Here is a 24,477-nt window from a genome sequence, read left to right on the forward strand (position 1 = left end):
AAAAAAATTTAAACTTCGTATACTGGTAGAATGTGTTTATAAAACATCTTTTTCTCTTGGCTTTATTGAGAAAATTCTATAGTTTGTAAGATATTTGTTGTTGTTTTTCTTCAATTTCTGCAATTTCAACCAATCAATGTCATCTATTGAGGTAAAAAAAAAACATTCTGTGTCGTATGAATATGTCCCTCGTTTAAGAAACAGATTGGGTTTATTTACATTTGTGAAGAAAAAAAGATACCCTTTCCCCTAACCTTAACCCTAAAACAGATTTAAATGCAATAGATCGATACTAGGGTCATAATTATGGGTGACAATTTCATATGACACAGCTAGAAAAAACTGCCGTTCAAACCGAAAAGATCCAAAGACACTTGCCCGAGGTGCCGCGCAAGATGTTGTCCAAGTTTCCACATTTCCCATTCTCACACATTTGCCTACTCTTCCCCCACCTCAACACTCTCTTAACTTTGACTTATTTCTCTCTTTCCTCTCTCTCCTCTCTCATTAACATATATCAACGCCACTTCTCTCTTGCTTTCCTCGTAACACATTTACCCACCTCACACTTTTACTTAACCTCTCATAGACACATTTACCGCTTTCACTCATCTCCTACCTCCACGCATAATCTGTCTCTCTCACTTACATATACCTTCGCTCGTAATCTCTCATATAGTTCACACTGGGAAATCGTAAATAAAATTACTTCATAACATGTATTTACAAAAATTTATTCCAAACCGTAACATTTTCCCTCATTTTACTCTTCAATATTCTCTCTCTCACTAATAATCTACCTCCTACTCTCTCGCTCTTACTGTTTATCTCCTACTCTTTCTATCGTTTCAATCCAACTGTTGCATCGGTTATAGAAAATGGAGGTGGTAGGAGGAGGAAGCGAGAAAAAAAAAATCGAGACTCGATGACGTCATCAGTTTGCGCGGCGACATTTGATTGATAGCAACTTTTACTGTGATTTCCGAAAAAAAAAAGAAAAAAAGAAAAAAACAGTAACACACCACGCACACAGTCTCTCACACGTACGCACACTTTCTCTCTTTGACATACATCAGAATCGCACATACATTATCTTTCACAAATAAACACATGTCGCAAACACACACAATACATGGTAACACTCACACATAGATATTTGACAGGAAAAAAAAAACAAAAAAACACAAAAGCACGCAACACATACACTTTTATAACAATCACTAACACGTACACATACATTTACACACGCTCATTGTAAATAAACACACACGGTCGACAATACACATATTCACGCAATATGTCGTCATCTGTTCATTCATATCGCGACTTCATCAATAACCTTGAGACAATTAAGGCGCTGCTACAATGTAGTTCTGTGTAATTATGTAAGATCGTAAGTGAGTATATCAACGATGTATTTTATCATCTTAACGTCCACTTTTCCATGCTTGCATGGGTCAGACGGAATTTGAGGTAGATTTTCTACAGCCAGACGCCCTTCCTGTTGTCAACCTTCACCTGTTTCCAAGCGAGGTAATATTTCCCCATGACTAAACATTTTTTTTTACAAGAAATAAGCAGCAGCACTTGAATGACGGAGATGATCACTTACAACTATTGTCAAGACAAGAGTACAAACACACACAGCAACTTTCCTTCAGTTTCCATCCACCAAATCCTCTCACATGTGGTTTGGTTTGTCTGGGGCTGTAGTAGAAGACACTTGCTCAGTGTGTTTGCACAGTGAGACTGAACCCAAAAGCCCACGGTTGGGAAGCAAGCTTAACCACACAGCCAAGACTGAACCTGTGTGTGTGTGTAGAGCTAGTCAGTCTAGAGCAGGGATGGGCAATTTTTCCTCAACTGGGGGCCACATCATACCATTTCGAAGTGGAAGAGGGCCACATGATAAAACACATGCATGAAGTATTACTTGCTCGCATTACACTGAATTTTTTTGAAGTTCTTCTTAATTTTGTCTTAGTAGGAAATTATTAACCTAGAAACTCTTCAAGGGCCACAGGTTGCCCAAGTGCAGTCGAGAGCATACAGCCTCCTTAAGCTGGAACCTGTCTTGATTTCCAGGGTGTTTTGGTGATGGATAGTACCTGACTCACACCAGAATGAGATGTTAATCTGATGTGTGGTTAACCCCACCCCACCACTCCAGTTGTTGCTGGCAATCAGTTTTAGCTTGGTGTTTGGGAGCAGCCTGAAAGGGAGTACTTTGCTCAAGAATACCAAGTAATACTGATTTTAGGGAACTGAACCCATGATTTTCTGATTGGGAGTCCAACTATATATATATATATATATGAGGTAGACCCAGGAAGACCTGGGATGGGGTGGTGAAGTATGACCTTCAAACGTTGAGCCTCACAGAGGCAATGACATGCAACTGAGACCTCTGGAGATATGCTGTGCTTGAGAAGACCCGGTAAGCCAAGTGAGATTGTAGCCATGGCCTATGCCAGTGTTGTATAACAGGCCCATTTAACAGTTCCCTTCAATTGTTGGGCAATATGCGGTGCTTGAGAAGACCTGTTGAGTCAAGTGAAATCATTGTCCTGGCTGATGCCAGGAAGGGTAACCAGCTACAGAAACCTTGCTAGATCAGATTGGAGCTTGGTGCAGCCTTCTGGCTTGCCAGTCCTCTGTCAAACCGTTCAACCCATGCCAGCATGGAAAGCAGATGTTAAACGATGATGATGATTGCATGTGTGTGTCTGATGGCATGTGGCCTACAGGTTGTTGCAGTCACAATTGCAAGAACATAGTTTTGATTCCCAGACTGGCATTATATTGTTTTCTTAACAGGAAATGGGTAACCTTGCAAAGGACAAGCACCCTGTTCAAGGAAAATAATTGGCCTGTCTGTTTAGCCAGTGGAATGGCATCGTTTGAAAACTAGGACAATGCAAAGAATCGCATTTTGACCAGTGGTTTAGCTGACAGTCTGGTTGATACAGTGACATATATATATGCAGACACTTGTGTGTGTGTGTTTGTGTGTGTGTTTGTGTGTGTGTTTGTGTGTGTGTGTGTTTGTGTGTGTGTGTGTTAGCCCTACCTGGCATTTGGACAAAGTGATATGTAAGTTGGACTTCATGGTGTGATTTTTATTAAGCAGACACTAATGCCCTTTAGTATTTAAACAGGCCCAAATATTGTACCTGTTTTATGTTGAAACTGGGCAGATCCAGCCTCTCACACCTACCCTACAATGTCATTCTAAAAATAAAGTCATGCTTTGAAAATCTTGAAGTTACAAGATACTCCATGATTAATTTAAAAAACTGGGGCTGAATAAGAATTATGTTTGATGAATTAACCTGAATTCTAAAGGGTTAAAGCTATCTGTAGATAGTGTGGTAGGACCACATGTTTTTGCAAAAATTTAGCTACAATGATGTTAGAATTTAGAATCTGCTCAGTGGAGATGTAGACAGACACAAAAAAGATACCTTAAATCTGTATGGACATTATATGGAAACCAGGAATATAAGAGCAGTAACATTCCTGGCAGAGAAAAATATTTGGCAAATATCTTACTAAAGTTTGCATGAAAATAAAAATGGTAACTGATGAACTTGGAGAAGAACACGAAGTGAAAGGTGACCCAGCTGTCTCTCATCTTCCTCTCCAGCTCTTTCTTGCTTCTCCCCACTCTCTCTCTCTCTCTCTCTCTCTCTGCCTCTCACAGGATCATTGGATACTCTCAATACAACAACAAAGATAACTAGATAAATAAAATACTGCTGTTCCCAGAGAAGGTTGTACACAGCTTCTTGAAATTATAAACACAAACCATTAAGGGAATAAAACACTAAAAGTCATGTTGGTATAGGTCACAGTGAGTAGGTGAGAGGATGGATCCTTGTGGTACTCCACCCTGGAAACTGCAGGGTCTGGAAGTGCTGTTTTTGTACAATACAAAGGCTCTTGTGGCCTGACAGGTAGTTTGCTTAGCAGCAGTTTGTGTTGTTCTTAATACTTATTCTATGGGAACCAAATATAGTCAGTTCCATGCATTGGGGACACAGGAACTGAGTTAATTTGCTTTTAACAGTGGGGTATTTTCCAGACTTCTCCACATTTCATATGATGTAGTATGTACATTTTATTTTCACAGGCCAATAGAAAGAGGTTGCAAGAGCTGATTTGCATAAGATTTACATATTGCAAGAACTGATTTGCATTTGATTTACATATTACATCACCATCAAAAATTTAATCAGTGCAATGAGGGTTATGGTTGAGTATATTTCATGCTAATGGATAATGAGAAATGAAGTGGGGAACCTTGCTGAAGCTATAGTGTATTCTCCATGTGAGGTTTGTGGATGGCATGCTGGTTGAGTGAACTTATCTGAATCCTTGTTATATTATGAGGTGTGAAGGATTTGTGGATTAGTGATATCAAGGATTAACCTAAATAGCAAGGTGAGGTGGCTGTTTGATGTTACTTCACTTGGGGTTTCATTAGGTTTTAGAATTATTATAATTTTGTCCAGGTTCCAGATTCTGAGACATACAGAAGGAACAGACCAATACTGAAAGTCAGGCATGGAGCATTGATTAACTTATCTTCAAGATTATCTGCACTCAATCTAGGAATAAGAAATCTTTAAACACATTCAAAACAAGATTGTAAAGAAGCTTACTGATACCTTCTTGGTGGGGGTAGTTGTGGATGTCGGTGGGTGTAAGGATTCCTTTAGGCCCCAAAAGGTTTTAAGGCAGTGGCGGATGGCCAGGTTGCCAGCTTGCCCGATGGAAAGTGGGCCCCTGCGCCATTAGAATCAATATGTTAGTATCTAAGAGGCCCATCCTCTCAAGTTTGAGAATTTTTTATTCACTCCTGGAAGAATGCATTATTTCAGCCTGGATATGTTTGTAGACAGTTGAAAAGAATACTTTTAACAAAAAAAAATGAAAAAAAATAAATGATAGCATTGTAGTTGTGGGTGTGCCCCCTTGTAGTTGCGAGTGGGCCCCCTTAGTCCTGGCAACCAATATTTTTGAACTGATTCTGACACTAGTTTTAGGTGCTCTGAGGCTTTAGAATTCTTACATTTCCAATTTTATTTTTGTATTTGATGGAAGAAACGGGTTAGGATTTTTTTTTCATTCTGTCTGGTTTTTAGCAGGTGCTTTTAAAGAAATGTTTAATGTTCACTTGGCATTATAGTTTAGGTTTATTATTGTTACATGAAGTGTGCTGTAACAGTTGTTGTTGTTGTTGATACTAATTACTCTATATTGTTTTTTTACTGCTTGAATTGGTGTTTATGTTAGATGCAAATGTTTACAAAATTTTTCTTCCTTTCAAATTTCTCATTTCTTTGTCAAGTTCTTTGATGTCGAGTTTAATTTCAGTTGTATGCTTTTGGTATATTATTCCATGTTGTCTAGTTTTTGTGGTTAACTATTCATGGTGTATAATCAGGGTTGTATTTTTTATATATTACAGACCATCTCACACAACCACCCTGACTCTTATGTGAAGTTACCTTGAATTTAACATGCTTTAGTGCACTAAATGCTTTTTTCCTGAATATGCACCACTGTCATCAAATACAGTATGTTTTTTTGGATGCTTCTAATTATTTAGTTGAATGCATGTACTTAGGTGTCTATATTGGTGATTGTAGATTGGTAGTGTGTTTATACAAGATCCTTGTATTTCTATTGATTCAGCATTTTGGGTGTGCGGTAAGAAGCTTGCTTCCCAACCACATGGTTCTTCTGGGTTCAGTCATACTGTGTGACACCTGGGACAAGTGTCTTCTACTATAGTTTCAGGCCAATTAAAGCCTTGTGAGTAGATTTGGTAGACAGAAACTGAAAGAAGTTTTCTCTCTCTCTCTCTCTTTCTATATATATATCTGTGAGCCTGTGTTTGTTCCCCCACCATCACTTCATAACCAATGTTGGTGTGTTTATGTTCCCGAAACTTAGCAGTTCAGTAAAAGAGACCGATAAAATAAGTACTAGGCTTACAAAGAATAAGTCCAGGGGTTGATTTCTTCGACTAAAGGTGGTGCTCCAGCATGACTGCAGTCAAATGACTGAAACATGTAAAAGAGTAAACCAGAGGAGAGAGATTGGGTTGAGCATTTGCGATCATAATGGTGTTGAATGAAAACTCTGATAGAATGGAACCTCAGTTTCCAAATTCAATTTGTTCCTGAAGGCCATTCAACACCTGAAATGTTCATGAATTGAAACTATTCCCCCTTCCCCCATAGGAATTTCAAGAGAATGCACAGCAAATTCAAGCCAGGATGTGCACTAAATGAAAGCTGAACACCAACTGATGCTCTCCTGCTGATACTCTCATGATGCAATCCCTGTGTCCCTGGATCCTGCCAAACCATTTGACCCATGTCAGTATGAAACCTGAATGCCAAATGATGATGTGTCTACCTATCTGTATGTGTACTTATTTGTAGGATCTTCCACTGGCTTTGACAGTGCATGTTCAGTTGTCTAACAACTAAATTATTTGCCCAGTGCAAATGGCTGAATATTCCACAGACCCATCTATCATTAACATAATCTTCAGGTAGAATCAACATGACATAATGTGTGACAAGGTTGTTTCGACGAAATGGCCATGCTTTCCTGAAGAGGTCTAATGAAATCAAAACAAGTCTAGAGTTGTCCCCACATTGCTAAAGATCAAATACATTCTAATTAATTAATTTGAATTATAAATTCAGGGTTGTCTACTTTGTTTTTCTTCACCGGAATTACTCATTTAAAAAAATAATTTGCTCCCATCACATTGTAATTTTAATTAAAATAATTTGGATTGTTGATTCAAATATGTTGGTGTCCCCTACATTTTTAAACATGTCCCCCCCACACACACTGTGTTACAATTTGTAAACAAGAAGAGCATAGGATTTAATACACACACACACACTTACATGGATTTGGTAGAACAATCAGAGGAAATGGTAAAGCATCTAAACTCTTGTATTGAGTTCTATTTTAACTTTCTGCTAATTAAAGATGTGTGTGTGTGTGTTTAGAGCAAATAAGATGTATGAAAATATAAACTTTATTTTTAACTTTCTACGAATTATAATATGTCCATATATATGTGTGTATATATGTATGTGCGTGCATATGTGTGTATATGTGTGTGTGTATATGTATAAATATGTGTATGTATATATAGCCTTATTAATTCATGTGTGAACATACTTGCATACACACACACGCACACTGAGGAATTGGCTGTTACTCAAGTTTTACCATTCTGCGATCAGCAGAACAATCACAGAGCATGAAGCTCAAATAGCAACCACAGCTTTAGTTGTTATATATATATATATATATATATATATACATACATACATACATACATACATACATACACATACATACATACATACATACATACATACATACATATATACATACATACATACATACACAGGGTGTGGCGAATATATTGTCTAAATTATGCAAAAATGAAAATAACACTGACATCTCATTTTACCAGATAAATTTACTAAAATTACATAAAATTATCATGAAATACTGAAGAGTAAATTTAGTCAATAAAATCACCATTGGCTTCAACCACAGCCAATCAAAAACAATACCTGTGCACAAAATTAAAAATATAAAATGGTGGCAATTTACCCATTGTGTGTGTGTTTTGCATATGCATGTGTCTGTTGTAGATTACTTAAACAATTAAAGTAAGGAACTTGCTTGACAAATATATCACGAATAATTTGAATATTCGGTTAGGAGTCAAGAAGCTTCAGTTTTTTTCTAGTTATACACTGTGGTACAGGCATGGCTGTGTGGTTAACAGGTTTGCTTTGAAACTATGTGGTATTGGGTTCAGTCCTACTGTGTAGCAACCCGGGCAAGTGTCTTTTGCTGTAGCTCTGGTCTAATCAAAGCCTTGTGAGAAGATGTGATGGATGGAAACTGAAAGAAACCTGTCCTTTATCTATCTATCTATCTATACATACACACATACATACTTACATTATTTGTGGATTAAGGCTACCATTAGTTTCATGTTGAGGAAGCCCTTAACAGTTATCAAGCCTATCACATGGAACATCAGTGTTAGTCTCCATTTTGGATCAAAAACAGACATAACAGTTAAGGGCTTCCTTAACATGAAACTAATGGTAGCCTTAATCCACAAATAATTTTTATCCACCAATGTGGTGTTGAGTACCCATTTTCACTGTTTGAGACACACACACACAATTATATATATATATGTGTGTTTGTGAACATGCATATTTGTCTGAGTGTTTGCATTTCCTTGTCTTTACATTCTACAATGATTGTAAATGAATGTCATTGTCATACAAGCAGAGTTGTTCTGCCATGAGAACATGCTTGGCCATGGATGAAAATTATTTGGGGAAAAGATAAATGCATCTGGCCAGAGAAAATCTGCTTCAATAAATTGTGTCCAACTCATACAGAGATAAGTGAATGTTGAAATAATGATTTAATGCATGCACAAAAGGCAGTGAATAAACAAAAAAGAAACTGGCACATAACACAGTTGGATAGAGTTACATGTATATAAGTTTGACTCAGCTCTACATTAAAGTGGTAAGCATGTCCTACATCCATGAAACTGTAAGTACTATGAGGCTAAGTCATTGCATGTATGTATGTATGTGTGTGCCATCTCTTATGAACCGAACAGGATTGCAGGGGCATAAAGAAAACATGAACTACACAAGTCCAGAGGCAACTCCTCACTTTCAGTCCCAGCAGATCACCAGCAGGTTTATTTCCCAATGTGCCAGGGACCAGTAATATTTCTTAGTAATATTAATTTATACCGGAAACAATATATATAATGAATATAATAAAAGTTCAGTTCTATATTTATGGGCATATGGCGTAGTGGTTAAGAGCATGAGCTTCTAACCCCAAGATTCTGAGTTCAATTCCAGGCAGTGACCTGAATAATAATAATATTGAAAAATACCTTAGGAATGAGAACCCAGGTTTGAAATTTCCCCAAGACACCTGATGAAGGCTGGAGGGTATATCAGCTGAAACGTTGCTTCAATAACAAACAAGATGAGGACAAATATCCATCAAATGTAAATAATATAATAAAAGTTGACAATTTTTATTATCTTGTATTTATTTTGTAAACAAATAATACAATATTACATAAGCATTTTATGTTTTTCTTTTCTGGAAACTCGCTGTGTACCGGCAGCTCATGGCTCACAGACCAGCACTGGTTTACAGACCACTATTGCTATAAATTACACTAAACAATTTTATAAGTCAGTACCAGGTTCTGCTGTGTTAGAAGAGTATCTGTAGAGATGACCTTAATTTGTGTCTCTTTGTTTTGATGTTGCTTAATTGTTGTAAATGAATGTGAGGCATTTCTGATATTCTGTGAGGACCTGTCTGGCCATTGGGAAATAATAATTTGTTTGGAAACAGGTAATGGCTAGCAACAAGAAGCACACCCAACCATATAATATTTGCCTGAATAAATTCTGTCCAATGCGGGTACGCATGGAAAAGTGGATGCTAAAAAGATGAACGAGAGAAGGCATTATCTATGTATGACCTTTTTACTGGGCCTCTGAAGTAGGTTGGAGAGCAGGAGGATGAGCATATATACACACATACCTACCCATCATCATCATTGCTTTTCATGCCCTTCCATCCTGGCTGGAGAAGAAGGAACACTCTGTTGGTTACGACGATGAGGGTCTCAGCTGATAGCATCAACAGAACAGCCTGCTCATGAAATTAACGTGCAAGTGGCTGAGCATTCCACAGACACGTGTACCCATAATGTAATTCTCAGGGTAATTCAGTATGGCACAGAGTATGGACAAGGCTGGCCCTTTGAAATAAAGGAACTACTTTTGCCATTGAGTGGACTGGAGCAACGTGGAAATAAAATGTCTTGCTCAAGGACACAATGCATCACCAGGAATTGAACTCGCAACCTTATGATCATGAGCCGAATGCCCTAACCACTAAGCCACACACCTTGACAGCCAACAGCTAAAGTGCTATATCTGATGCCAAGCCCTGATTTGGGGTTTCACATATCGAACTGTTGAACTGCCTATGTTTATGCAGGACTAATACAAATATCACTGCTGCCCAAATGGTGTTCAGTGTAAAGATACAGCGACATATGTATGCATATGCCAACACACACACGTTTTTGTGTGTGTGTGTGTAATTCTTTTATTATTCTTTTGTTCTTTTACTGGTTTCAGTCATTTGATTGTGGCCATGCTGGAGCACTGCCTTTTAGTTGAACAAATCAACCTCCAGGACTTATACTTTGTAAGCCTACTACTTATATCACTCTCTTTTGCCAAATTGCTAAGTTATGGGGACGTAAACACACCATCAGTTGTGAAGCGACACATATACGACAGGCACACATATACGACAGGCTTTTTTCAGTTTCCATCTACCAAATTCACTCACAAGGCTTTACCCAAGGTGCCATGCAGTGGGACTGAACCTAGAACCATGTGGTTGGGAAGCAAGCTTCTTACTACACAGCTACTCCTGCACCTATGTTATGTAAATTATTCATGATAAATTATGGTAGATTATGTAAGAATGTAAAAAAAGAGGAAGTGTACAAACAATGAGCTTACATTCTTATTTAACCCACAGTAAGGCTTTAAAATACAATTATTTCAGTTCTTTTGAATTATGCTATGTTGTGTGTGCTTTAGGAGTAGGCATGGTTATACGGTTAAGCTCACTTTACAATCACATCGTTTCAGGTTCAATCTCACTGTGTGACATCTTGGGCAAGTGTCTCTTTTTTTTTTACGATAGCTTTGGGTTTACCAATACCTTGAGTGAATTTGGTAGACAGAAACTGTATGTTAGCCTGCTGTGTGTATGCGTGTGTTTGTATATATGTGTATCTATGTGTTTTTCTGTGTGTGTCTACATTCACCATTAGATAACCGGTGTTGGTTTGTTTATGTCCATGCAATTCAGTAAAAGAGACCCCCATACACCAAGAACCAGACTTATAAAAAGATAAGCATTACTGGAGTTGATGTGTTTGCCTAAACCCTTCAAGGTGGAGCTCCAGCATGGCCACAGCCCAATGAATGCAACAAGTAAAAGATACACACATACAAAAGTTCTGCATGGTTTCTGTTAAATTCTGATGACTCTGAAGTTGGAGAAGAAAATTTGCTAAAAGCACCACCCAAGGATATCTCATCTAGAACAGCAAGATTCCAAAGCCAACTAGTTAACCCTTAGAACTGAAATGCCGGAGCACCGGCACTATGCCAAGGCTGTATGTTCCTGAAATGCTGGTCTACTGGCACTCCCTGTGTCTTCATTTTTCACCATTTTGTACTCTTCTGTTGTGAAACACTCATGTCTTTCAGCATCTATTCTAAAATTCTAAATTTTCAGTGAAACTTACTGAGAGCTTAGGGTGGTGCATTCAATTCCTGTGGGTGGTTGGGGTTCAAAGGGTTAACCTCACCCATTCCTCTAATATTTCTTAAAAACAGTTTCAGTCGATGATTGTGACCCCATGATTGGAAGTAACCTGTTCTGCTGGTGCGAAGTGGCTGACCAATTTAGTTTCGAAATGGTAAGTTACACACACTCACACACATATTCATATACATAGACTGGCAGTATACACAGTTATACACATCTACACATTCGCATACAGACAAAGGTATTCGTGTGTACGATGCACACACATGCACAAACATTGAAAATTTAGTTTCAAAAAGGAGAATTTAAAAAATAAAGAAACTGGAGTAAAATTTACATAATTTGAGAAGAAAATTTATGAGGAATGGGTTGGAGTGCGTAAAGTCAGGTCTGTAATTGTCAACACAAGTGATTTACAGGATTTTGTTTCAAGTCCTGTTATTGTATGACGTGTGTGTCTGTGTGTTTGTGTCTGTATGTGTCCTGTTTGTGTGTGTCATTGTTTTGTCTTTGACATAACAATACCAAATGATAATAAAAATAAATACATAAAAACAGTATTGTCAGAATGGTGTGTTTAACAACCCTAAAAATAAAAAAAAATAAAAAATACAGATCATTAAAATACCAGACTAAAATAAGCTATAGGGTTGTAAAGATCAACCAAAGTAATGGAGATGTGGGTTCAAGTCCTACTAGCAGTCTTTGGCTCTTTTCATCCAAAAGGGGTTTTTAACCCAATATGCTATTATTTTGTTTTATTCTTTTATTCTTATACTTGTTTCAGTCATTTGACTGTGGCCATGCTGGAACACTGCCTTTAGTCGAACATATTGACCACAGAACTTATTCTTTGTAAGCTTAGTACTTATTCTATTGTTCTCTTTTGCCGAACTGCTAAGTTATAGTGATGTAAACACACCAACATCGGTTGTCAAGTGATGGTGGTGGTGGGGGAAACCCAGACACACAAATACATATATATATATATACACACTTGACAGGCTTCTTTGAATTTCTGTCTACCAAATCCACTAACAAGGCTTTGGTCAGCCCAAAGCTGTAGTAGAAAACACTTGCCCAAGGTGCCATGCAGTGGGACTGAACCTGGAACCATGTGGTTGGGAAGCAAGCTTCTTATCACACAACCACTCCTGCACCTATATACTGATTTATCTTTGTGAATTACTATTGCTAATAACAATAATAATAATTCTTTCTAGTTTTGGTGCAACGCCAGAAAGTTTGGTGGGAGGGACCTAGTCAATTCCAGTTTACTTTATCGACCCTGAAGAGATGAAAGTTAAAGCTGACCTTAGTAGTATTTGAACTCAGAACATAAAGTGCCAGAAGAAATGTTGCTAAGTATTTCTTCTGGTTTGGTAATAATTCTGCTAGCTTGTTGCATTGACAATAATGATATTAATGATATTTTCTAATTTTGGCACAAGACCAACAATTTTAAGATAAGGGGTTATCAGTTACATCAGTTCTAGCAATTTAAATTAGGTTAAGCAAAAACAAAGGATTTTTCTTCCTTAATTAGCTTTGACTGATGAATAACTTGAAAAAGTCTAAGACTTTCATAAATTTCTTAGTGCAGAAGTGAGAACAATAAACCGAGGACTTTTTTGAAACTGGATTCAATTTTGAATCTCAATTTATAAAGTTCATAGCTGTTCACTACAACTGGTAGATTATTTTTTAACCTCCACCCATAAAAAAATCAACTGTATTTACACTCTATCTTTTTCTCTCACTTTCTCTGTCTTTCTGTTTATCTTTTACTTTTCTGTTTGTCTCTTTATATTACAAGGCCAACAATTTTAGTGGGAGTGGGGGTTAGTTGATTACATCAACCCCAGTGATCAACTGGAACTTATCTTATTGAGCTTGCGACCACAAATAAACTTTTATAAAGCATAATTTGAACTAGACAAGAAATGGCTGAGAAATCAATGTGGTAGCATGGGGTCTGGTCAAGTGATAAATTCGTAGTTTGAGGTTTCTTGGTGATGAGTTTTGTTGTTTTATTATTTTGTTCTGGTATTAGCTACTAGATCTAATTTACAACCCCCCCAAAAAAACATCATAGCCTTGCTTCACAGTACACACACAACTTGTTTATTTTGAACCCTGTACTTGTGTTTAAAGCTGATACTGGCTCTATCGGTTTCTTTTGCCAAACCGCTAAGCTACAGGGACATAAACAAACCAACACCAGTTGTCAAGCAGTGGTGGTACACCCACACACATACACACATGACAGGCTTCTTTCAATTTCTGCCTACCAAATCTACTGACAGAGCTTTGGTCAGCTTGGGGCTATAGTAGGAGAGATACTTGGTCAAGGTGCCGCACAGTGGGATTGACCAACTCAAGACCACATAGTTGGGAAGCAAGCTTCTTAAGCACACAGCACCTGATGTGTGTGTGTGTATATATAATGTGTGCAGGAGTGGTTGTGTGGCAAGACGCTTGCTTCCCAACCACATGGTTCCGGGTTCAGTCCCACTGCGTGGAATCTTGGGCAAGTGTCGTCTACTATAGCCTTGGGCCGACCAGAGCCTTGTGAGTGGATTTGGTAGACGGAAACCGAAAGAAGCCCATCGTGTGTGTGTGTGTATATATATATATATATATATATAATATATATATATATATATATATATATATTATGTGTGTGTGTTTGTCCACCCTATACCATCGCTTGACATCCGATGCTGGTGTGTTTAGCGGTACGGCAAAAGGGACCGATAGAATAAGTACTAGGGTTACAAAGTATAATAAGTCCTGGGGTTGGTTTGTTCGATTAAAGGCGGCGCTCCAGCATGACCGCAGTCAAATGACTGAAACAAGTAAAGAGCAAAAGTGCACACACACACACACGTGTAAATATGGGAGAGAGAGAGAAAGCGGCACGCACGAACGTATGTATGTATGTATGTATGTGTGTATGTACGTGCTTGGAAAGAGCAACATGTATATGAGTTCACGCAGAAAAAAGTAGCTATTCGCAAATATGTAACGAAAGACATAGCGGTCAAGGAGAGAGAATAACTTAGTTACGCGAGGTACAAAATGACAATTGCAAGAAAACGCGCGCGCGCAAGCGCAGACCCCGCCCCCCCGTTCCTTTCCACACTTGTATAAGTATTAAAGATCGACACATGCATAATTGAACACTACAACGATGCACGCACAAGGACAATGTGATATAAACACAGTAAGCCTATCGCACACATTCGGATACACATTAAGTTACATACACACACTCGCACACGTATATACACAGTTATACACATCTACAGGTTTATACATTCACATACGGACAAAGGTATTCGTGTGTATGACGTACACACATGCACTAACATCGAAAATTACATCGTTCTACGTAAGTCACACATAAAATATTGTCTTCTCGTATAATTTCATTCACATCCTGGATGCATTACACACACACACACACACGATATTGTCGGCAGCAGCTTTTACTACTACCTCAATCGACACCGGAAGGTTTGGAAAGCAAACTGGACCTCGACTGGATTTGAACTCGCAAATGTAAAGGACAGTAAACTAAAGTACGACACTCTAACGAGTCTGCCAATCCATCGCCTGGTAAACACATCCAAAGGTTCTTACACACACACACACATAATGTATGTAAATACATTCTCAAATCCATACCCCAACGTACTTTCATTTAAAAACACGCACGTATATATACTACAATGTATAAGAATATATATACACAAGCCAAGTCCACATTCAAAATATGTATATACACACGCGAGCGCATACATATATATGTGTACGATATGTTATATAATTATAAAAATAATATACAGTGATTTTGTGCGTACAGAAAGACTATTGTCATTAACAGCATACAAATACTCACATCTTATATTTATATATACTCTGAGATACACGTAGACACACACACATCGATATACATATAGATATACATGTATACATACACATATATTTATCAAATCTTACGCATGATTATAGAAACCGCAATAAAAATTCTCACATATATACACAGATATACACGTATGTATATACAAATATATCTATCTATCTATCTATCTATCTATCTATCTATCTATCTATCCACGTTTCCGGGTGCTTATACACATAAACGTTCTTGACCATTGCCAAGACTACGCTGGAGCACTTCACACTACACACATACAAGTAGGTATACATATGTATATGTGTGTGAGTGTCTAATCCCGCTCATATCCACTCGTTCATTCATTCTTATCAATCCACCCACATACACACAGACTATATGTTTATACACGTATATATAATTATACACCCACCATCACCCCTGTTTGTTATCGCACCTTGCTCTCTTGCTTTTTGCCCTTTTTTTGTTGAATCCTTACCTTCAATTTCTTCCTTCCTTCCTTCTTATTCAATTGTTATTTCATCCTTGCTGTCACCGACTTTCCTCTGTCATCGTTAGTTCCCGTCTAACAACTGTCATCGCTTACAACCAACTACAACAACACTACCGCCCCCCTCTCTCTCTCTGCTCTGCTTTCTTTCAACTTCTCTCCTCCCCTTCCTCCTACTATGACTATTCCTTTTCTCCCCCTTTTCCCATCGCCTTACTCTCTGATTTTACCTCGCACCATTCCTCTCGCGACTTTACTTTTACTTTCGTTCATCTTAAGCTTTCTTTTTTCTCTCTCCTTTTTTGCAGGTTTTCTCCTTTCCGTTTTCGTCTTTATCCTTCTCTCTTTCAGTCTTTGACTTTTCTCTTTTTGTATTTCTGTGCTTTTTGTTTTCTTCGTCTTTCTTTTTGTCTATCTTTCTCTGTCTTCTCTATTTCTCCCTTCTTTCTCACGCTCTCCCTTCATTTACGGCTTACTCTCTCTTCCTCCGCTCCCATCCTCCGCCAACAACAGAAAAAGACGTGGGGCATAGATCAGATGGGACAGTGAGTACGGGACTGTGATTTGAGGGCTGCGAATGTGGAGGGGGCAACTCCACCTGTTTGAGGAAAGAGCAGAAACCTTTGGTGAAAAATTACGATATTTTTAGTTTATTTATTTATTTATTTATTATTGTTGTTTTATCTATCTATCTATCGCTCTCTCTCTCTCTCTCTCCTCTCTCTCTATCTATCTATCTATCGCTCTCTCTCTCTCTCTATCTATCGCTCTCTCTCTCTCTCTATCTATTTATCTATCTATTGCTCTCTATCTCTCGCTCGGTTCCGTTCTGTGACAAGTACATCAGGTCTACACAGATCATGTATTAAGCATTGATTAGTAAAATATTCAATAAGCTGTTTGTCAGATTTGGTGATATGTCTGTAGGGGCTACATCATCGATCTGCTCCAGGCCTGTTCCAACCTTCGCGCGGACTTACCGCTTTTCGCCCTCTCCCTCCCTCTGTCTGTCTGTCTGTCTGTCTGTCTATCTGTCTGTCTGTCTGTCTGTCTGTCTGTCTGTCTCTCTGTCTGTCTGTCTCTCTCTCTCTCTCTCTCTCTCTCTCTTTGTCTTTCTGTTATCATGGATTATCATTCTTTGTCTTTATATTCTTCTTGACCCTATTTAATCTTTTTTCGCTCTGCCTCTCTCTCTCTCTCTCTCTCTCTCTCCTCTCTCTGCCTGTCTTTTAATCAATCAATCAATCACCTGATGTGACCCCAGGGCAAGATGTGTGTGTGTGTGTGTCTGTGTGTTATCTTCAAATCAGAGACTTAACACTAAAACGTGCAACAATAAACTTCACCAAAGACATCTAAGAGCTAAAGTGGTCGAACGAAAACCGTGTGACGGATTAAATCTATCAGTCATCTCTCTGTCTCTCTGTCTCTCACTCCCTTTCTCCTCCTATCTCTCTGTTTCTGTCTCTCTATTTCTCTTTGTGTGTCTCTCTTTTTTTCAATTCCTGCCTCTCTTTCTCTGCCTATATCTTTCTCTCTATCCCTTTCTCATTCTCTCTCTACTTCTATCCTCCAACCGTTCCCTATTTCTCATTCCTAATTCCTTTCAGTTATTTCTGGATCTCTTCTGTCCGCATAGGTTTCATTATTTCCTCCTCAGCTATTCATTCTCTCTTATCTGTAAATATATCTTCACAACCCTCTCCGTCTATCTATCTATCTATCTATCTATCTATCTATCTATCTATCTATCTATCTATCTATCTATCTATCTATCTATCTATCTATCACTATCTATGACTATCTATCCCACCCTACCTGTCTACCTACCTACCTACCTACCTACCATACTACCTACTACCTACCTACTACCTAATACCCTACCTACCTACCTACCTACCTACCTATATACCTACACCTACCTACCTACCTACCTACCTACCTACCTACCTACCTACCAACCTACCTACCTACCTACCTACCTACCTACCTACCTACCTACCTACATACATACATACATACATACCTATCTACCTACATATCTATCTACATGCAGTTCATATTATTTAAAAAAAAATTTTTTCTTAGTCTTGTTTACACGCAAAACCCTCACTACTACTACTACTACTACTACTACACATTCTTTGTTTTGTCCTGTGCTGTCCATAATGTTTCTCTTCATGTAAAGCCTTCCGGTTAATAAAGAATTAATTATTATTATTATCGTCAATTAAAGAAGTTGAGGGTCGAGAGGGAAGTGTTGCCTTGTAAGTTTGTTGAAAAGTGGAGTTAGGCGATCTTACGTTTTAGATTGCCGGCGGGTGAATGTTGGAAGAATGGCCAGTGTGAAAGGACCAATTCTGAGTTTGCATCTGTAAAAGAAAGAAGGGCTCTTGCCCTGTTATTCAAGCACCTGTGGCTTTTCTGGGGTTTTCCACGAGGACCTTAAAGCGCCTCCCCTGTTGTGAATTTTAGTTTTCCCAATTATTATTATTACGTTGTGTACGCGCGAAAACCCATTGTATCGTCCTGTTTTTGTCTTTTATGTTGTATGTCAATTAATGTTTTGTATGTGAGTCCTTGTGGCTAATAAGAGAGTATTATTTTCTGATAATCTCTTTGATATACACACAAATTTCCAACGCTTCCTCACGTGAATTCTCCTTTCTCTTCGTTCCATCTTTAATCCATAATGCACTCAATCAATCTCTCTCACTCACTCTCTCTCTCTCTCTCTCTCTCTCTCTCTCACGCACACTCTCTTAAATCTCTCTCTCTCTCTCTTTCTCTGTCTCTCTCTCTTTCTCTGTCTCTCTCTCTTTCTCTGTCTCTCTCTCTTTCTCTGTCTCCTTTCCTTACAACTTTATTGTCTACATCTTCCTCTTCTCTTCTCATTCAATAACCACCACCACCACCACCACCTCCACCTTCATCCTTCTGTTTGCCACCCCTTCGCTACAACCTCCCCCATCATCATTACGTTCATCCTCCCCTTCCTGCGATCCCTGTTTCCCTCTCTAATTCCCATGTATTCCTTCCACAACCACCCCAACCACCTTTCTTTCCTCCCCCACTCCTCCTTCCACTCATCATCATTACGCTCAGCCGCCCCTTTCCTCGATCCCTGTACCCTTCCCTCGTTCTCGTCTATTCCTTCAACCCCTCCCCCCACTACCAACATCTCCACTCTCGTCGTCCTCCACCTCTTCCTACTCTTCTCCTCCTCCCTCGTCCGCACGTGCACTCCGTTACTTAAAGTACGTCTTTATCGTCTGCTACTGCTTGTTCGTCGATCATCATCATCATCGCCATCATCAGTGTCATCACTATCATCATCATGACCCTCGTTGTTACTATCACCATCATCACCATCCTCATCATCGTCTTTATTATCGACTGTATTAGCAGCTGTTGCTGCAGGAGTTATCGATATTGTGTATGTGTATGATAGCCACGCGAGTGTATGTGTGTGTGCGTGTGTGTATGTGTATATATATATATATATATATATATATATATATATATATATATATATATATATACATTTGTATGTGAATATATATACATACGCATACATGCAAACACAGTAATCTTTTATCTTTTTTTTTACTTGTTTCAGTCAGACTGTGGCCATGCTGGGGCACCACCTTGAAAACATTTTTTCTTAAGCCTGGTACTTATTCTATCGATCACTTTTGCTGAACCGCTACGTTACGGGGACATAAACACACCAACACCAGTTGTTAAGCGATGATGAGGGCACACGCACACATGCACGTGCGCGCGCGCGACGGGATTCTTTTAGTTTCCGTCTACCAAATCCACTCACAAGGCTTTTGTTGGCCCGAGGCTATAGCAGAAGACACTTGCCATGCAGTGGGACTGAACCCGGGACCATGTGGTTGGGAAGCAAGCTTGTCTAATTGTTTAACATATGTGGGTGTTATTGTAAACATTGATCTAAACATTCTCTAAATCTTTGTCCCATTTTGACCCTCTTATAAGCTAAACGCTGTCCATTTTTTCTGATTGACCCAACATTGCGAAACTTGCAAGTGATTGTCTGTCTGTCTGTCTATCTATCAATCTACCTATCTATCTACGCATCTAATGGCACCCGTCAATGCTCTCTAAGAGTTAAAAAATTAGAAGAGGCACTTAGGACTGGCATCGCGTCTAACGTACTGGCAGCGAGGTTGGCCCTCGACCAACACTTCAACGCCAAACACGAAGGATGCGTTGTCAGAGCTAGTATGCGTACTCTGAGGAACGAAAGAGTTAGAGCCGCCCGAGAGGCCTGAGTGGCGGAGGCACAACGAGGCAACAGAGCCACCATTAGGTCACTTACAGATGAACAGGGGCGCGAATTACTCGAGCCCGAAAGGATATGTGTGGCCTTTCAACAACACTGCCCGACTGTTTGGGACAACTGGTGGGTCAGAACGCAGAGTGACTTTAGTGCCTACCTGCATAGCCTGCCACGACTCTCACCAAGAGAGGCGGAGTGTTGTGAAAGACCCATCACAGCCGCGGACGTGCGGGATGCGATGACAGGCTGCGCGAGAGAGAAGTCACAGGCTTGGATGGTCTGCCCAACAAACTTTATTGTCATATGCCAGACTTGTTTGGAGGCGTCTTGGCAGCTGTCTACTGCAACTGGCAGCAAAACGGGAGTATCCCCGTTTTTGTAAAGCGAGGAGCAGTGGCACTGCTAAAGAAAGATCCGAACAAGGGGAACGTCATAGATAAATTCAGGCCCATCACTCTGTTCAACGCAGATTTGAAAATTTTGGCCAAGGGGGTTAGCCGAAAGGTTGGCGCTTGTCATCGAGAAACTAGTCGACAAGGCGCAAACGTGCGCTGTGCCGGGTAGGAGTATCCATGACAACCTCCATCTGATGTGCTACATCATAGACAAGGTAGTTAAGGATCCTGGCATGGGTGGGGCGCTGATCAATTTGGATTAATCAAAAGCCTTCGATAGAGTAGACCATTACTACTTGGAGGCTGTCCTTAAAGCGGCTGGTTTCGGTCCCATCTTCCGCGGTTGGATCGCTGCCTTATACAGCGGCATCCGCTCGGTACTTCGCGTAAATGGTCATCTATCCAGACCATTTAACATCATGCGTTCGGTTCGCCAAGGATGCCCCTTCTCATCGCTTCTGTATGTATTGACTCTTGATCCACTACTGCGGAAGCTGGCGACGATGAGGGGCATCCCACGAGAGCTAGGATGCGGGAGGAGCGTGTCTGTATAGGCGGACGACGTCACTGTCATAGTGTCGAGCCACAAGCACATCGACCTGGTCGGTGAGACACTAAAAGAACACGAAGCGGAAACGGGAGAAAAAATGAACTGGGGAAAAGTTAGTGGGCTTGCGGCTCGGCACCTGGAGAAGCAAGTCTATGCCGTCCAACAGCGTCTCCATCGTGGGACGCTGGACCGACGGACCTGTTAAATTGCTCGAAGTCTGGTTCGGTCCGGACTTCCAAATGGAGAAGAACTAGGGCGAAATAACGACTGGGCCACTCTCACCTAGCAACGGGACGAGAGGAAGCTATCCCTAAAAGGTCGGGCGGAGGTAGTGAACGCGTACATCGCATCCGTCATCGAGTACCGTCTGACCGTCGTGCCTTGCCCCGACCTTACCATCACCAAACTGGAACGCATACTCTTCCGCTTCCTGTGGAAGGGAAGCGTTCCGATGGTTAGGCGATCCATTTGCTGTCAACACCCGCTAAATAGAGGGCTAGGCATGGCGAGGTTGATGATGCGTAGACATACGCTGATACTGCGACATTTCCGGCGCTTCATAGACGACGGTGAACAGGTGTGGTCGCCGTTTGGGCGGCGCGCTTTCCCGTAGCTCGTCTCCTTGGTCGAACTGCAGTCGTGGATCAAACAGAGACCGAGGCTAGGCGAATGACATCGCGAGTGTCGCGTTGCTCTGAAGCTACTCTGCCGTCCGTTACCAAACTTGTGTGACTTCATTACAACAAAGGTGTTCTATAGAGGATTAGTGGAGGGGTGGTGTGACGACGTTCTCGGGCAGAATCTGGGCGTCGACGAGGAACAACTGACCCGCCTATTCAGGACAACTTTCGGGCCGGGACCTATGGACAAACACCAAAGATCCCTGGCCTGGCAGTGCTATCGAGAAGCTTTACCTGTTCGGGATAAGCTCTATAGGCACGGTTCGAGACACACCGGGCTGACTTGCTCAAGATGCGGTCAGAGCGACGAAACCGTTCTGCACGCACTCGAGCAGTGTCCAACCATTTCAGACCTGTGTGTTTATACCGAACAGCTGTTGTCACGTGTGGGACGAGTCCGCCTGTCGGCCGAGTCTATCGTGACAATTGCTCCTCCACCTTCCCTCAACCGGAAAGGCAAGGCAGTCTTCATCGTACTGGTGGCCATTGTGAAAGAATGTGTGTGGTGGACTCGAGCGAAAGGATTAGAGACAAACACTTACCTCTGTGGCCAATCGCTCATCAACTTTTTCAAGCACCGCTTGAAAACGAAGGTGAGAATAGAGAGGCAGGTTTTGTCACGTGAAAGCTTCAAAAAAAAAAAAAAAAGGTGGGGTGAATGTAGCAAAGATGGTGCGTGCGAGCGACGAAACCACTTTGAGCATGATCCTGTAAATCGAAAAAAAGAGAGGGAGAGTTTTTTGCTCACATGTGTTTATTCCCTTTCTTTCCACGGATAAACCTAATCTTGCTTTTTACATTTAAAAAATTTCTTCTGTAATACACGATCCCTTTTGATCACCTTTTGTTTTTTTTACCCTGATCTCTTTTGATCGGAATTTTACTTTTTCCCCTTTTCTTTTTCATTTTCGAAAAGAAAAGCTCTACCTTTGTATTTGTCCCCTCTGTTCAGCCCTGTGTGGCCAATAAAAAAATCTATCTATCTACCTACTTATCTATCTACCTACCTACCTACCTACCTACCTACCTACCTACCTATCTATCTATCTATCTATCTATCTATCTATCTATCTATCTATCTATCTATCTACCTACCTTTCTATCTATCTACCTACCTACCTACCTACCTACCTACCTACCTACCTATCTATCTATCTATCTATCTATCTATCTATCTATCTGTCTGTCTGTCTGTCTGTCTGTCTGTCTATCTATCTATCTATCTATCTATCTATCTATCTACCCATCTATCTACCCATCTATCTACCTACCTGTCTGTCTGTCTGTCTATCTATCTATCTCTGACTGCCTGTCTTTATAGCCTTCCTCTCTCTCTATCATCTCTCTCTTTACCCTCTCTCTCTTTACCCCCTCTCCCTCTTTTAACCCCCTCTCTATCCCCTCTCTCTCTTTCTTTCCATCCGCCCGTCCATTTATTCATTCATTCATTCATTCATTCATTCATTCTAAGTTAAATAGCTAAGGTGTCTGCAAACAAGCAAGCAAAAAACCCATCATAATGTGCTTGAGGGAGGGCAGGATTTCTAATTTTACATTAGAAAGTTTACAGAGCTCACGCGCGCACACACACATACACACATACACACACACGCACATGTGTCTCGTGTATCACTTAAAGGACTTATTCTCAACGCAAGTAACTATGACCGGGATAATTTCATTTAAGAGAAGTGTATGATACTTAATATAAAGCGTCCCATCCTTATAAGGCGTCATATATATATATTTTTAGTCCTTTATTTGTTTCAGTCATTTGACAGCGGCCAAGCTGGGTCACCGCCTTTAGTCGAGCAAATCGTCACCAGGACTTACTGTTTGTAAGCCTAATACTTATTTTATCGGTCACTTTTGCTTAACCGCTAAGTTACGGGGACGTAAACACACTACCATCAGTTGTCAAGCGATGTTGGAGAAACAAATACTGACACACACACACACACACACACACACACACACACACACACACACACACACACACAAGTACATATAGGACAGGTCTCTTTCAGTTTCCGTCTACCAAATCCAATCAAGGTTTTGGCCAGCCCGTGGCTATAGTAGAAGATACTTGCCGAAGGTGCCACGCAGTGGGACTGAACCCGGAACCATGTGGTTGGGAAGCGAGCTTCTCACGACACAATTTTCACTCCTGCGCCTATATATATATATATATGAAAAAATACATATTAAGTACAGGACATTACCAACGAGCGAAAAATACGTAAACACACAACGGGAGACAAATACGGGACAAAATACCAAAAGAAGTCTAACTTCTCTTCAGTTGTCGATCGTTTATTACTATCTGTTTCGTGCTGTTAACGACAGGACAGGAAAAATTCATAAGACAGCAGCATCCAGAAATTTTAGAAATATAAAATTTGTGGAGATTTAGGGCTTTGAACGAACAAACGACACAAGAGTGGACGTACGGAAGCGATCGACGAAAACAGACGTTTAGGGCTGTGAGGCCAAGACGAATTGTAATGGGTAACGCCCGGGAGAAATTTTGAAAGGATATAGAATAAGTAGAAGAGAAAAAGAAATGTATCGAGAGGTGAGAAAAATGACGTCCGGTTATATGGACGTTAAAAAAATCATTTCACTAATTGAAATCCATATAACTACGATTATTTCG

At 40.1% G+C, this 24,477-nt stretch overlaps 1 protein-coding gene across 2 annotated transcripts in view; it reads right to left on the bottom strand.

Annotated features, from left to right (window-relative positions):
- LOC115222307 overlaps positions 1-16,040 on the bottom strand; it is a 78,726-nt gene extending 62,686 nt beyond the window's left edge. For both annotated transcript variants that reach the window (XM_036511417.1, XM_036511419.1), the window contains exon 1: positions 15,876-16,040. The gene's annotated coding sequence lies outside the window, so the exon portion shown is untranslated. The remainder of the gene's footprint in view (positions 1-15,875) is intronic.
- Positions 16,041-24,477: the final 8,437 nt, after the last annotated feature.

The sequence above is a fragment of the Octopus sinensis genome, linkage group LG19, assembly GCF_006345805.1.
Source record: "Octopus sinensis linkage group LG19, ASM634580v1, whole genome shotgun sequence".
Classification (NCBI taxonomy): domain Eukaryota; kingdom Metazoa; phylum Mollusca; class Cephalopoda; order Octopoda; family Octopodidae; genus Octopus; species Octopus sinensis.